We start from the raw sequence: 13440 nt of genomic DNA, 5'->3' as shown, positions 1-13440 counted from the left end.
ATTGACAAAAAAATTATTCCAAACCAGATTTGAGTCAACAGTAATAAGAAATACAGCTTAGAAAAAATGAGTAAACTAGAACGAACATTCTCAGGAGTCGTCAGCAAATCCATACATTGAAAACAATAATGCAGCGGCGTCGACATGGGTTCAAATCTGTCCTACGACACCACCTCTTTTCCCCACTGTCATCCTTTCTCTTCAATAGTCAGGGAAGAGCTTAAAAATGTAACATGGTTGCAGCTGGGGCACCAAGAGATGTGTTTGAAGACATTTGCCCTACACCATACAATAAAACTTAGAACATGTTCTCCCTAGGCCTTAATTATTACCGCATAGTTCGGAAACAGCTGGTGGATGAGGTTAAGGTCTTTTGAAATGTTTCATCAGCCACAGTGCTCGTCCATATTGCAGAACCCCTATGTAGATGTTAGTTACGCTGTGTAGGTTTCCCTTTGAAACTTGGTTGCACTCATGATAAATCCAGCAGTCGATCGACTCAATTCCCTCCTCGTCAGAATCTGCTAGGCTTCACATGTCTAAGAGAAAAAAAATACAAGTTAGTACCAACTTTTATGTAGAGCTGAGTTTCAGAATATCACCCACCTGCTAGGTTATTAGATGTTTTAGCAAAACCAAATCTGTTCGTATACACCCCCAGGAATTAAATTTGTTGGGAAAATTCATAGAATGTTTGAATGACAGTAAGGCATGTGAAAATTGTAAAGCAAAATAGAGTGGGAAAGCAGCCTTGTTTGGACAATTTAATAAAACTGCTAGCTGTCCTGTCCAGGACCAGAGTCTATGCAGACCGGTGCACCAAAGCCAATCAGAGCTATAGTAGGCCTATATGCAAATAATTAATTTGCCAGACAGACCTGCCATCATTCACTTTAAACAACTGTGTGACTACAGGCCATAGCAACAGTGTGCCTGCCTTTAGATAATTAGAACGCATTTGCCAAAAGCCACCCGAATGGATTTCTGCAAATACTACGGGAGTCCTCTTACATTTTGGGAACTTTACAGCCCTATTGATGAAACAACCATGAAAAGGTAGGCTCTCTCCCTCAGTTGCCTATGCACATCAACAAGATCAACTACTAATGCTAGCCAGAGTCCTAACGAAAGAACAGATAAAACCTCAAGCTTTTTCAGATAGTTTGCCGCCAAAATCGTATTGATAAACGATGGGGGAAAAGTAGCCTGCTTGGCCAAACCCACGTTGACAACAATGGGCCTTTTATAATGCCCACTTACGTCTGTTAAAATGCTATATGCATCCTATTAAAACAAGAGGGAAATATGTGTCCAGAATTTTTAACACAGCATGGTGCACTCAATGTAGTGTAGTATACTCTATTTATAAATATATGTTAATTTGACAATCATTAAAAAAGTTGATCCTCATTCTCTGTCCCGTTGTCGTATAGAGATCGCAGCGTTGTATCCGTCTCATTATGGTATGGGCAGCGCCATTCAAATTTTGGTGGTTGCATGCAGATGTTATTGCGGGTGTAGCGAAATGCTTGTATCATTGCAAATAGGGCATTATTGGTCAAGGATTTCTTAAACTGAATCTGAACAGCTTTATATATTTAAAAAAAAACTTTGTATATGTAATTTAAATGACACCAACCCCTAACTATGTTCTATGTGCTCTTTATCTTGTTGCTATCATGGAGCACTTTCCGCGTGAAACGAAAGGACACGTGGGAACGGTTTAACGGTAAAATGGCTGAATTGAGAAGCGATTAAGTTTAGTGTTTTGAGTTTGTTCGCTTCGTTTTATTACCATGACAGGTATCACTGAAATAATGCTCCCATAACATGTATTGTGACAAAGAACATATGTAATGAAAATGTGAATACTTTGTGTCACAAATGAGCATTTAAGGTAACAAATGACATAAGGGACATTTGAATACTACTGGTCACATAGGAGCATACTTATTATACATACTGTATTTAAGTCAAATGTCACATGAAAACAATTATTGTATTTTTCAACATAAGTGATGTGTGGATATATATCATTTATTGCAGGTTTTGTTTTTCGGTTAACCATGAAGCTTTAAATACCGAAGCCAGACTGCAACATTTTAGTAGCCTAGCTTGTGGCATGTGTCTGTACACTCTCTCCACTGTGCGCTGTAAACGGGGCACATGAAAGCAGCGCAATTGAAGTTGAATTCACTGATGTGAGTGCATCAAGCTTTAATTTCATGAAGTAAATTACTAAATTGTTGACTCATTTATACTTGCTTGCGAGTCCTATTTAGCCTGCGGGCCCATGTGTTTGACATGTGCGCAAACCTATTAACCACATTACGACTGACTTGTGATCATCGCTAGTTTGGTTGTATTAACATTCCAAGCCTTAGTTAGAGTCGTCCGTTTTCGTTCCAAAGATTTAGTAATTGAAGATGAATCCCGAATGGGTGGAGGCAGCAAACAATGTACCTGGCCAGCAGTGATTTACAACCTGATAGCAATATATTTTGGACTACCAAGAAATGTATTGGTGAATATTATTCATGTATGTGTGTGTCTGTTTGTTGCTTCACAGGCCCTGTTGTTCCAAAAAGTATATATGTATCAGTTTTTTAAAATGTAATTTTACTGTGGAATAGAGTTTCATGTAGTACTGTGCGCCTCCCATAGTCTGTTCTGGACTTGGACTGAGAAAACACCTGGTGGCATATCTTGTGGGGTATGCATGGGTGTCCGAGCTGTGTGCCAGTAGTTCAAACAGCCCAGTGTATTCTACATGTCAACACCTCTCACAAATAGTAGTGATGACGTCAATCTCTCCTCCACCTTGAGCCAGGAGAGATTAGACATGCATATTTTTGTTAGCTCTTTGCTATACATCCAATGGCCAGCTGTGCTGCCTTGTTCTGAGCCAATTGCAATTTTGCTAAGGCCCTCTGTGGCACCTGACCACATGACCAAACGGTAGTCCAGGTGCGACAAAACTAAGGCCTGTAGAACCTGCCTTGTTGATGGTGCTGTTAAGAATGCAGGGCAGCGCTTTATTATAGACAGACTTCTCCCCATCCTAGCTACTGTTGTATGAATATGCTTTGACCATGACAGTTTACAATTTAGGGTTACTCCAAGCAGTTTATTCTCCTCAACTTGCTCAATTACCACATTCATTACAATATTTAGTTGTGGTTTAGTTAATGATTTGTCCCAAATACAATGTTTTTAGTTTTTGAAATATTTAGGACAAACGTTTTCCTTGCTACCCATTCTGAAACTAACTGCAGCTCTTTGTTAAGTGTTGCAGTCATTTAAGTCGCTGTGGTAGCTGACGTGTATACGGTTGAGTCTTCCTCATACATAGACACACTGGCTTTACACATGCCGTTAGTAAAGTAAGGGGCCTAGCCAGCTGCCCTGGGGAATTCCTGATTCTACCTGGATTTTGTTGGTGAGGCTTCCATTAAAGAACACCCTCTGTGTTTTGTTACCTGTCTAACTCGTTATCCACAATATAGCAGGGGGTGTGTAAAGCCATAACATGTTTTTCCAGCAGATTATGATCAATAATGTCAAAAACCACCTTAAAGTCTAACACAGCCCCCAATCTTTTTATCATAAATTTCTCTCAGCCAATCAGTAATTTGTGTAAGTGCTGTGCTTGTTGAATGTCATTCCTATAAGCATGCTTAAAGTCTGTTAGCATTGTATTTCACAGTAAACAAATTGACATCTGGTCAATGGGGCTTTACTATCCTTTGGTAGGGGGATAACTGTTGCTTCCCTCCAGGCGCACACTCTCTAATAGGCTTAAATTGAAAATATAGCAAATAGGAGTGGCAATAACGTCCGCTATTATCCGCAGTCATTTTCCATCCAAGTTCAGACCCCAGTGGCTTGTCATTATTGATAGACAAGAATAGATGGATGCATTGAACTACTGTGTTCCAATAGCACGTTGTGTTAGCTAATCCAAGTTCATAATTTTAAAAGGCTAATTGATTATTAGAAAACCCTTTTGCTATTATGTTAGCACAGCTAAAAACTGTTGTCCTGATTGAAGAATCAATAAAACTGGCCTTCTTTAGACTATTTGAGTATCTGGAGCATCAGCATTTATGGGTTCGATTACAGGCTCAAAATGGCCAGAAACAAATAACTTTCTTCTGAAACTTGTCAGTCTTGTTCTGAGAAATGAACGCTATTCCATGCAAGAAATTGGCAAGAAACTGAAGATCTCGTACAACGCTGTGTACTACTCCCTTCACAGAACAGTGCAAACTGGCACTAACCAGAATAGAAAGAGGAGTGGGAGACCCTGGTGTACAACTGAGCAAGAGGACAAGTACATTAGTGTTTAGTTTGAGAAACAGATGCCTCACGAGTGCCCAACTTGCAGCTTCATTAAATTGTACCCGCAAAACACCAGTTTCAACATCAACAGGTGACTCCGGGATGCTGGCCTTTATCCCTTAGCAATAAGCGCTTAGGCAATGTCTTATGTTCGATATCGTTAAAAAAGGGTTTATTTGTGAAGATGTAATATTGAAATCTTAAGAGGGGAGGAATGTGGTATTAACGTCATTGCACATACACATTACCAGGTTGTTTAGCACTTGAGTACCTTTTGGTATCATTTTTAGAGTATTGGAATGCACCCCAATACACAAGTTGAGTGCAGCTGCCGGCCTGTTACACCATGCTCCCGGTTAGTAATAAAGTAATCAGAGTTCCAAGGGTTATCACAACTGTTGAAAAAGCAGGGATTCCTGATTAATCAGGAAAAATCACATCCCTGATAAGTTATATTCTATTCAATGTGGGCCATACCTTTAGTATTGACATAGTCGTTGCCTTCGTCATCACTGTCATCACTCTTTTCCACAACGACATTCATATTGCCCTCTGCGCCACTATTTTCTGTGAACACACAAACAAAGGCTTGAGGTATATACAGTGCATTCAGAAGAATTCAGAACCCTTCCCTTGTTCCACATTGTTACGTTACAGCTAGAGGTCGACCGATTAATCGGAATGGCCGATTAATTAGGGCCGATTTCAAGTTTTCATAACAATCGGAAATCTGTATTTTTGGACGCCGATTTTGACGATTGAAAAAAAAAAAAAGATTTTTTACAACTTTATTTAACAAGGCAAGTCGGTTAAGAACACGGCCTAGGACGGTGTGTTAACGGCCTTGTTCAGGGGCAGAACGACAGATTTTTTACCTTGTCAGCTCAGGGATTCAATCTTGCAACCTTACGGTTCACTAGTCCAACGCTCTAACCGCCTGCCTGTTACGCAAATGCAGTAAGAAGCCAAGGTAAATTGCTAGCTAGCATTAAACTTATCTTATAAAAAACAATCAATCATAATCACTAGTTATAACTACACGTGGTTGATGTTACTAGTTTATCTAGCTTGTCCTGCATTGCATATAATCAATGTATTGCGCATTGCGAATAAGGACGGTCGTTGCGCCAACGTGTACCTAACCATAAACATCAATGCCTTTCTTAAAATCAATACACAGAAGTATATATTTTTAAACTTGCGTATTTAGCTAAAAGAAAGGTTAGCAGGCAATATTAACCAGGTGAAATTGTGTCACTTCTCTTGCGTTCATTGCACGCAGAGTCAGGGTATATGCAACAGTTTTGGCCGCCTGGCTTGTTGCGAACTAAATTGCCAGAATTTTACGTAATTATGACATAACATTGAAGGTTGTGCAATGTAACAGGAATATTTAGACTTAGGGATGCCATCAGTTAGATAAAATACGTAACGGTTCCGTGTTTTCTAAATTATAGTTTCCGGATTTGACCATATTAATGACCTAAGGCTCATATTTCTGTGTGTTTATTATATTATAATTAAGTCGATGATTTGACATTTGACAGAGCAGTCTGACTGAGCGGTGGTAGGCAGCAGCAGGCTTGTCAGCTTCGATTCAAACAGCACTTTTGTGCGTTTTGCCAGTAGCTCGTCGCTGTGCTTCAAGCATTGCGCTGTTTATGACTTCAAGCCTATCAACTCCCGAGATTAGGCTGGTGTAACCGATGTGAAATGGCTAGCTAGTTAGCGGGGTGCGCGCTAATAGCATTTCAAACGTCACTCGCTCTGAGACTTGGGGTAGTTGTTCCCGTTGGGCCGAAGGCTTTTGTGCCGCGGATTTTGTGGAGCGATGCTTCGAGGGTGGCTGTTGTCGATGTGTTCCTGGTTCGAGCCTAGGGAGGAGCGAGGAGAGGGACGGAAGCTATACTGTTACACTGGCAATACTAAAGTGCCTATAAGAACATCCAATAGTCAAAGGTTAATGAAATACAAATGGTAGAGAGAGAAATAGTCCTATAATTCCTATAATAACTACAACCTAAAACTTCTTACCTGGGAATATTCAAGACTCATGTTAAAAGGAACCACCAGCTTTCATATGTTCTCATGTTCTGAGCAAGGAACTTAAATGTTAGCTTTCTTACATGGCACATATTGCACTTTTACTTTCTTCTCCAACACTTTGTTTTTGCATTATTTAAACCAAATTGAACATGTTTCATTATTTATTTGAGGCTAAATTGATTTTATTGATGTATTATATTAAGTTAAAATACGCGTTCATTCAGTATTGTTGTAATTGTCATTATTACAAACAATGAATTTTTTTAAAATAAGAATAATAATAATAATCTGCCAATTAATCAGTATCGGCTTTTTTGGTCCTCCAATAATCGGTATCGGTGTTGAAAAATCATAATCGGTCGACCTCTAGTTACAGCTTTATTCTAAAATGGATGAAATCAAATAGAAATTCCTCATCAATCTAAACAATACCCCATAATGACAAAGCGAAAACAGGTTTGTAGAAATGTTAGCAATTTTTTATATATAAAAATAAAATACCTTGTTTACATAAGTATTCAAACCCTTTGCTATGAGACTCAAAATTGGAGGTCAGGTGCATCCTGTTTCCATCCTTGAGATGTTTCTACAACTTCACTGGAGTCCACCTGTGGTAAATTCAATTGGTTGGACATGATTTGGAAAGGCACACCTGTTTATATAAGGTCCCACAGTTGACAGTGCATGTCAGAGCAAAAACTAAGCTATGAGCTCGAAGAAAATGTCCGTAGAGCTCCGAGACAGGAAAGTGTCGAGGCACAGATCTAGGGAAGGGTACCAAAGAAATTATGCAGCATTGAAGGTCTCCAGGAACACCGTGACCTCCATCATTCTTAAAATGGAAGAAGTTTGGAACCACCAACACTCTTCCTAGAGCTGGCTGCCCAGCCAAACTGAGCAATCGGGGAAGAAGGGCCTTGGTCAGGGAGGTAACCAAGAACCCGATGGTCATTCTGACAGAGCTCCAGAGTTCCTCTGTGGAGATGGGAGTCCCTTCCAGAAGGACAACCATCTCTGCAGCACTCCACCAATCAGGCCTTTACGGTAGAGTGGCCAGGCGGAAGCCACTACTCAATAAAAGGCACGACAGCCTGCTTGGAGTTTGCCAAAAGGCATCTAAAGGACTCTCAAACCATGATAAACAAGATTCTCTGGTCTGATGAAACCAAGATTAAACTCTTTGGCTTGAATGCCAAGCATCACATCTGGAGGAAACCTGGCAACATCCCTACGGTGAAGCATCATGCTATGGGGATGTTTTTCAGCGGCAGGGACTAGGAGACTGGTCAGGATCTAGGGAAAAATTAATGGAACAAAGTACAGAGACCCTTGATGAAAACCTGCTCCAGAGCACTCAAGACCTCAGACTGGGGTGAAGATTCACCTTCCAAAAGGACAACAACCCTCAGCACACAGTCAACACAACACAGGAGTGGCTTTGGCACAAGTCTTTGAATGTCCTTGAGTGGCCCAACCATAGCCCGGACTTCAACCCGATCTAACATCTCTGGAGACTGAAAATAGCTGTGCAGCAACATTTCCCATCCAACCTGACAGAACTTGAGAGGATCTGCAGAGAACAATGGGAGAAAGTCCCCAAATACATGTGTGCCAAGCTTGTAGCGTCATACCCAAGAAGACTCGATGCTATAATAGCTGCCAAAGGTGCTTCAACAAAGTACTGAGTAAAGCCTCTGAATACTTTAAAAAATGCACTCAGTACTTTTTTTTTTTTTTGCAAAAATTTCTAGCCTGTTTTTGCTTTGTCATTATGTAGTATTGTGTTTAGATTGAGGAAAAAACACAATTGAATCCATTTTAGAATAAGGCTGTATTGTAACAAAATGGGGAAAAAGTCATCGGGTCTGAATACATTCCAAAGGCGCTCTATTGTCATTCATCTCTCTTTATTGTTTATATTCTAATATCCATTTATTTAAGTGTTGTTTGAATATCAATAAAAAATTCAAAATATTAATTCAATCGATCCCTTTATGACAGAAGTCTGGAGGCTCTGCTAGGCGTGAAGATATCTCAAATGTCTAGGGATAGCCTAACAATGACCTAATGCATATCAATAAGAACCATGAACTGTAAACTATGCAGACATTTAATTACCAGACTTATTTGGCAATCTTTCAATTCATTGGCACAATATAGTCCACGTCATCTTTTAAAAGTGAAGTTTGGCACTAGGAAAATTGATATGTGACAAAACAGATAATTCACCCGTGGGCTACATGCATAGGACTTTGTTTTAGCCTTTAACTTGTTCCCATGTTTATACCCAAACTAGGTGCAGCATCTGTTAAAACTAATATCCCCTCAAAACACAGGGATGACGATCCGGGATAGTAATAAAGTAAACCGTTTATAAAGAGCTACTCCCTCACTCCTTCCAAGGAATAAAGAGTTACATGGGTTATTACAACTGTCAAAAAAGCAGGGATTCCTGATTACATCAGGAACATCCCTAAAAAGTTATATTCTATTCAATGTGCCAACGTGGGCCATACCTTTAGTATTGACATAGTCGTTGCTGCCTTCATCACTGTCATCACTCTTTCCCACATCGACATTGACCTCCGCATCATTGCTTTCTGTAAACACAAAACACACACAGGATTGAGGTATACAGTCGTGGCCAAAAGAATGACACAAATGTTAATTTCCACAAAGTTTGCAGCTTCGTCTTTAGATATTTTTTGTCAGATGTTACTATGGAATACTGAAGTATAATTACAAGCATTTCATAAGTGTCAAAGGCTTTTATTGACCATTACATGAAGTTGATGCAAAGAGTCAATATTTGCAGTGTTGACCCTTCTTTTTCAAGACCTCGTCAATTAACTTCTGGGCCACTGATGGCAGCCCAGTCTTGCATAATCAATGCCTGGAGTTTCTCAGAATTTGTGGGGTTTTGTTTGTCCACCCGCCTCTTGAGGATTGACCACAAGTTCTCAATGGGATTAAGGTCTGGGGAGTTTCCTGGCCATGGACCCAAAATATCAATGTTTTGTACCCCGAGCCACTTTAGTTATCACTTTTACCTTATGGCAAGGTGCTCCATCATGCTGTTCTTGGATGATTGGGAGAAGTTGCTCTCGGAGGATGTGTTGGTACCATTCTTTAGTCATGGCTGTGTTCTTGGGCAAAATTGTGAGTGAGCCCACTCCCTTGTCTCAGGATGCTTTACTGTTGGCACGACACAGGACTGATGGTAGCGCTCACCTTGTCTTCTTCGGACAACCTTTTTTCCAGATGCCCCAAACAATCGGAAAGGGGATTCATCAGAGAAAATGACTTTACCCCAGTCCTCAGCAGTCCAATCCCTGTACCTTTTGCTGAATATCAGTCTGTCCCTGATGTTTTTCCTGGAGAGAAGTGGCTTCTTTGCTGCCCTTCTTGACACCAGGCCATCCTCCAAAAGTCTTCGCCTCACTGTGCGTGCAGATGCACTCACACCTGCCTGCTGCCATTCCTGAGCAAGCTCTGTACTGGTGGTGCCCCATTCCCGTAGCTGAATCAACTTTAGGAGATGGTCCTGGCGCTTGCTGGACTTTCTTGGGTGCCCTGAAGCCTTCTTCACAACAATTGAACCGCTCTCCTTGAAGTTCTTGATGATCCGATAAATGGTTGATTTAGGTGCAATCTTACTGGCAGCAATATCCTTGCCTGTGCCTTGCCCTTTTTGTGCAAAGCAATGATGATGGCACGTGTTTCCTTGCAGGTAACCATGTTTGACAGAGGAAGAACAATGATTCCAAGCACCACCCTCATTTTGAAGCTTCCAGTCTGTAATTTGAACTCAATCAGCATGACAGAGTGATCTCCAGCCTTGTCCTTGTCAACACTCACACCTGTGTTAACAAGAGAATCACTGACATGATGTCAGCTGGTCCTTTTGTGGCAGGGCTGAAATGTAGTGGAAATGTTTTTTGGGGATTCAACTCATTTGCATGCCAAAGAGGGACTTTGCAATTAATTGCAATTCATCTGATAACTCTTCTGGAGTATAATTGCCATCATACAAACTGAGGCAGCAGACTGTGAAAATGAACATTTGTCTTTTTCAAAAATTTTCCCAACGACTGTACTTCAAAGAAGTATTCAGACCCCTTCACTTTTTCCACATTTTGTTACGTTACAGCGGTATTCTAAAATGGATGAAAGTCCCAACCTACACACAATAGCCCATAATGACAGAGCAAAAAGTGGTTTAGAACATTTTATTAAAAAAACACTTATTAAAAACAAAAATCACATTTACATAAGTATTTAGACCCTTTGTCCAGTATTTTGTTGAAGCTCCTTTGGCAGTGTAATCCTCTCAAGCTCTGTCAGGTTGGATGAGGAGCCTCGCTGTACTGCTATTTTCAGGTCTCTCCAGAGATGTTCGGGTTCAAGTCCGGGCTCTTGCTGGGCCACTCAAGGAGATTCAGAGACTTGTCCTGAAGCCACTCCTGCATTGTCTTGGCTGTGTGCTTTGGGTCATTATCCTGTTGGAAGGTGAACCTTCACCCCAGTCTGAGGTCCTGAGTGCTCTGGAGCAGGTTTTCATCAAAGATCTCTGTACTTTTCTCTGTTCATCTTTGCCTCGATCCCGACTAGTCTCCCAAATGCAGGTGTTTCAGCATAGCTCATGCTTTCTGTGGTGGTGGCAAGCCAGCAGAAAATTGGAGCATTGTGCTGTGATTGGCTTAGTATTCTGTCACTCATGGGGACAGTACGTCATCGCCAAATTTAAGTCCTTAGTTAGGGTAGACACCCAAAATGTCAGCCCTTTGGATCCTGCCATAGAGTTACATTAGAAGTGCCCATCTACGAAGACATCAAATCATGTTGTATGTACTGTAGCTTTGATTGGACTGATCATGTCAACATCTTACTTTCAAAGTCTTAGCTAGCAGTCATCATCATGAATCAAGTCGACAATCTACTGGCAAATCCTTTTTATATGTAGAGAAATAATGAAGAGAAATTATAGATAAAACTCATCGGTGCTCATCGGCCATAAAGATTACACGACAAGTTGGAAATTGCAAATTCAACAATGAGTCATTTGGAAGGAATCAGTGACTAACTGCAAAGCAACCAGTAACTTAGCCTGCTATTCAATGGAGTGGGTGGGTGGGTGTGTGTGCCGCCCCCCCCAGAGTTCCCACCATAAATCCAGAGAATCCCAAACTTTGATGAAAGTTTGATGACAAAATTTGCCCACAAAGGACCGCCGCACAACCTTCACAAGGCGAGTACAAAAATGTATTGTACGCTGCTGCATAAATTATGTATTATGCAAGGGAGATATGTATACTGTAGCTAAGAAAGTAATACTAAGTATATGTTGTGTAGTAAGCCGTTAGTAGCCCATGTCCCTCACCCTAATAATTTGGTCTATTGTATTGTAAACACATCGTTCATGGTCGGTGTGTGCTTGTTTGACAGTGCTACTGATAGTAGTGGTGGCGCTTGGCTTGCATGTGCAAATTCAGCACACAAACTTCTATAATAGAATTGTGTTATTTGACATGTCAAAAGCTTATTTAGCACATCAAATAGTGCTATATGCCGCGTATCTTTTTTGACACAAAGACCCAAACAGCGTTTAATGTGCCTCACCCTAATCATTTGGTCTATTTTCACCTCCTAATTTCGCCTACTGTTCTAACTTGGTGGTGCACATAACCTGTTTTAGAGAAATGTAATCATTGAATATTGTAAGAGCTTTCACGATCTGTTCTTATGCCCCTTTATTTATCCTACGGTTCTGACTTGTTGTACAGGGAGTGCACTAAGAACGGCCCATGTTCTGAATTCTGTCGCTGTACATTTCAAAAATGCTGAACAAATAGTTAGACTACGTCCATCGTCGCTCGCTCATTAATATCTTAATCGAAATTACGCTCATCATTCCCAGCATGTTTTGTATATCTCAATTGTTAGTAGAAACCACATTTGTTTAAGCAAGTCGCCATATCAGCTCTGTTTTTTTTAAAGGCAGTTAATGAGGCTGAATTAACTGTTTTGCTGCAAGACAACGCTCCGCTGATAGCCAGGTGTAGCACCAAGAATTCACTCGATTCACTCAAAAGAAAGCTCTGCTGTTGGCTCTAACATGCATCTAAAAAAAATGTATGTTGAGTTTGCCCCACTAAGATTTACATGCTAAAAATCGCCACCGGACCTAATGGCCTTCAATTCGGAGAAAGTCTAAATAATAATGCATATCTAGACCCCTTTCTGTGTTTACAAACACGAGGATGGTGCACACAAGTTGCTGGCAGAACAAGGGGCATTTCTTATTTTATTTAACTAGGCAAGTCAGTTAAGAACAAATTATTTTTTACAAAGACAGCCTAACCAGGACAATGCTGGGCCAATTGTGCGCCGCCCTTATGGAACTCCCAATCATGGCTGGTTGTGATACAGCCTGGAATCGAACCAGGTTCTGTAGTGACGCCTTTAGCACTAAGATGCAGTGCTTTAGACTGCTGCGCCACTTGGGAGCCCCAGCAAAAAATATCTATATTTACATGTTGCTTATGAGTGCAATTCACAACACTTTGGATTATAATTGGATTTTAAGGCTCCTATGATTGTCCTGTTTAATATAATGTTTGTGTCATCATCGCAAATCAACTGCATTCAACTGAAAAACAGCTTTTATCTCAAGGCCATCAGACTGTTAAACAGCCATCACTAGCACAGAAAGGATGCTGCCTACATACAGACTTAAAATCATTGGCCACTTTAATGGAACACTAGTCACTTTAAAAATGTTTACATATCTCATATGTATAATACTGTATTCTATACTATGTCGCTCTGTCATTGCTCATCCATTATTTATATATTCTTATTCCATTCCTTTCCTTAGATTGTGTGTTAGATATTACTTGTTAGATATTACTGCACTGTCGGAACTAAAAGCACAAGCATTTCACTACACTCGCATTAACATCTGCTAACCATGTGTATGTGAACAAAATTAGATTTGGATGACAATCCAGGTTAGTAATAAAGACATACATGTTAAAGAGCAACTCCCCTCCC

This window comes from Oncorhynchus mykiss, chromosome 30, assembly GCF_013265735.2.
Source record: "Oncorhynchus mykiss isolate Arlee chromosome 30, USDA_OmykA_1.1, whole genome shotgun sequence".
NCBI classification, from domain to species: Eukaryota; Metazoa; Chordata; class Actinopteri; order Salmoniformes; family Salmonidae; genus Oncorhynchus; species Oncorhynchus mykiss.
The sequence above is the reverse complement of the archived record's forward strand: the minus strand, read 5'-3'. Positions refer to the sequence as shown.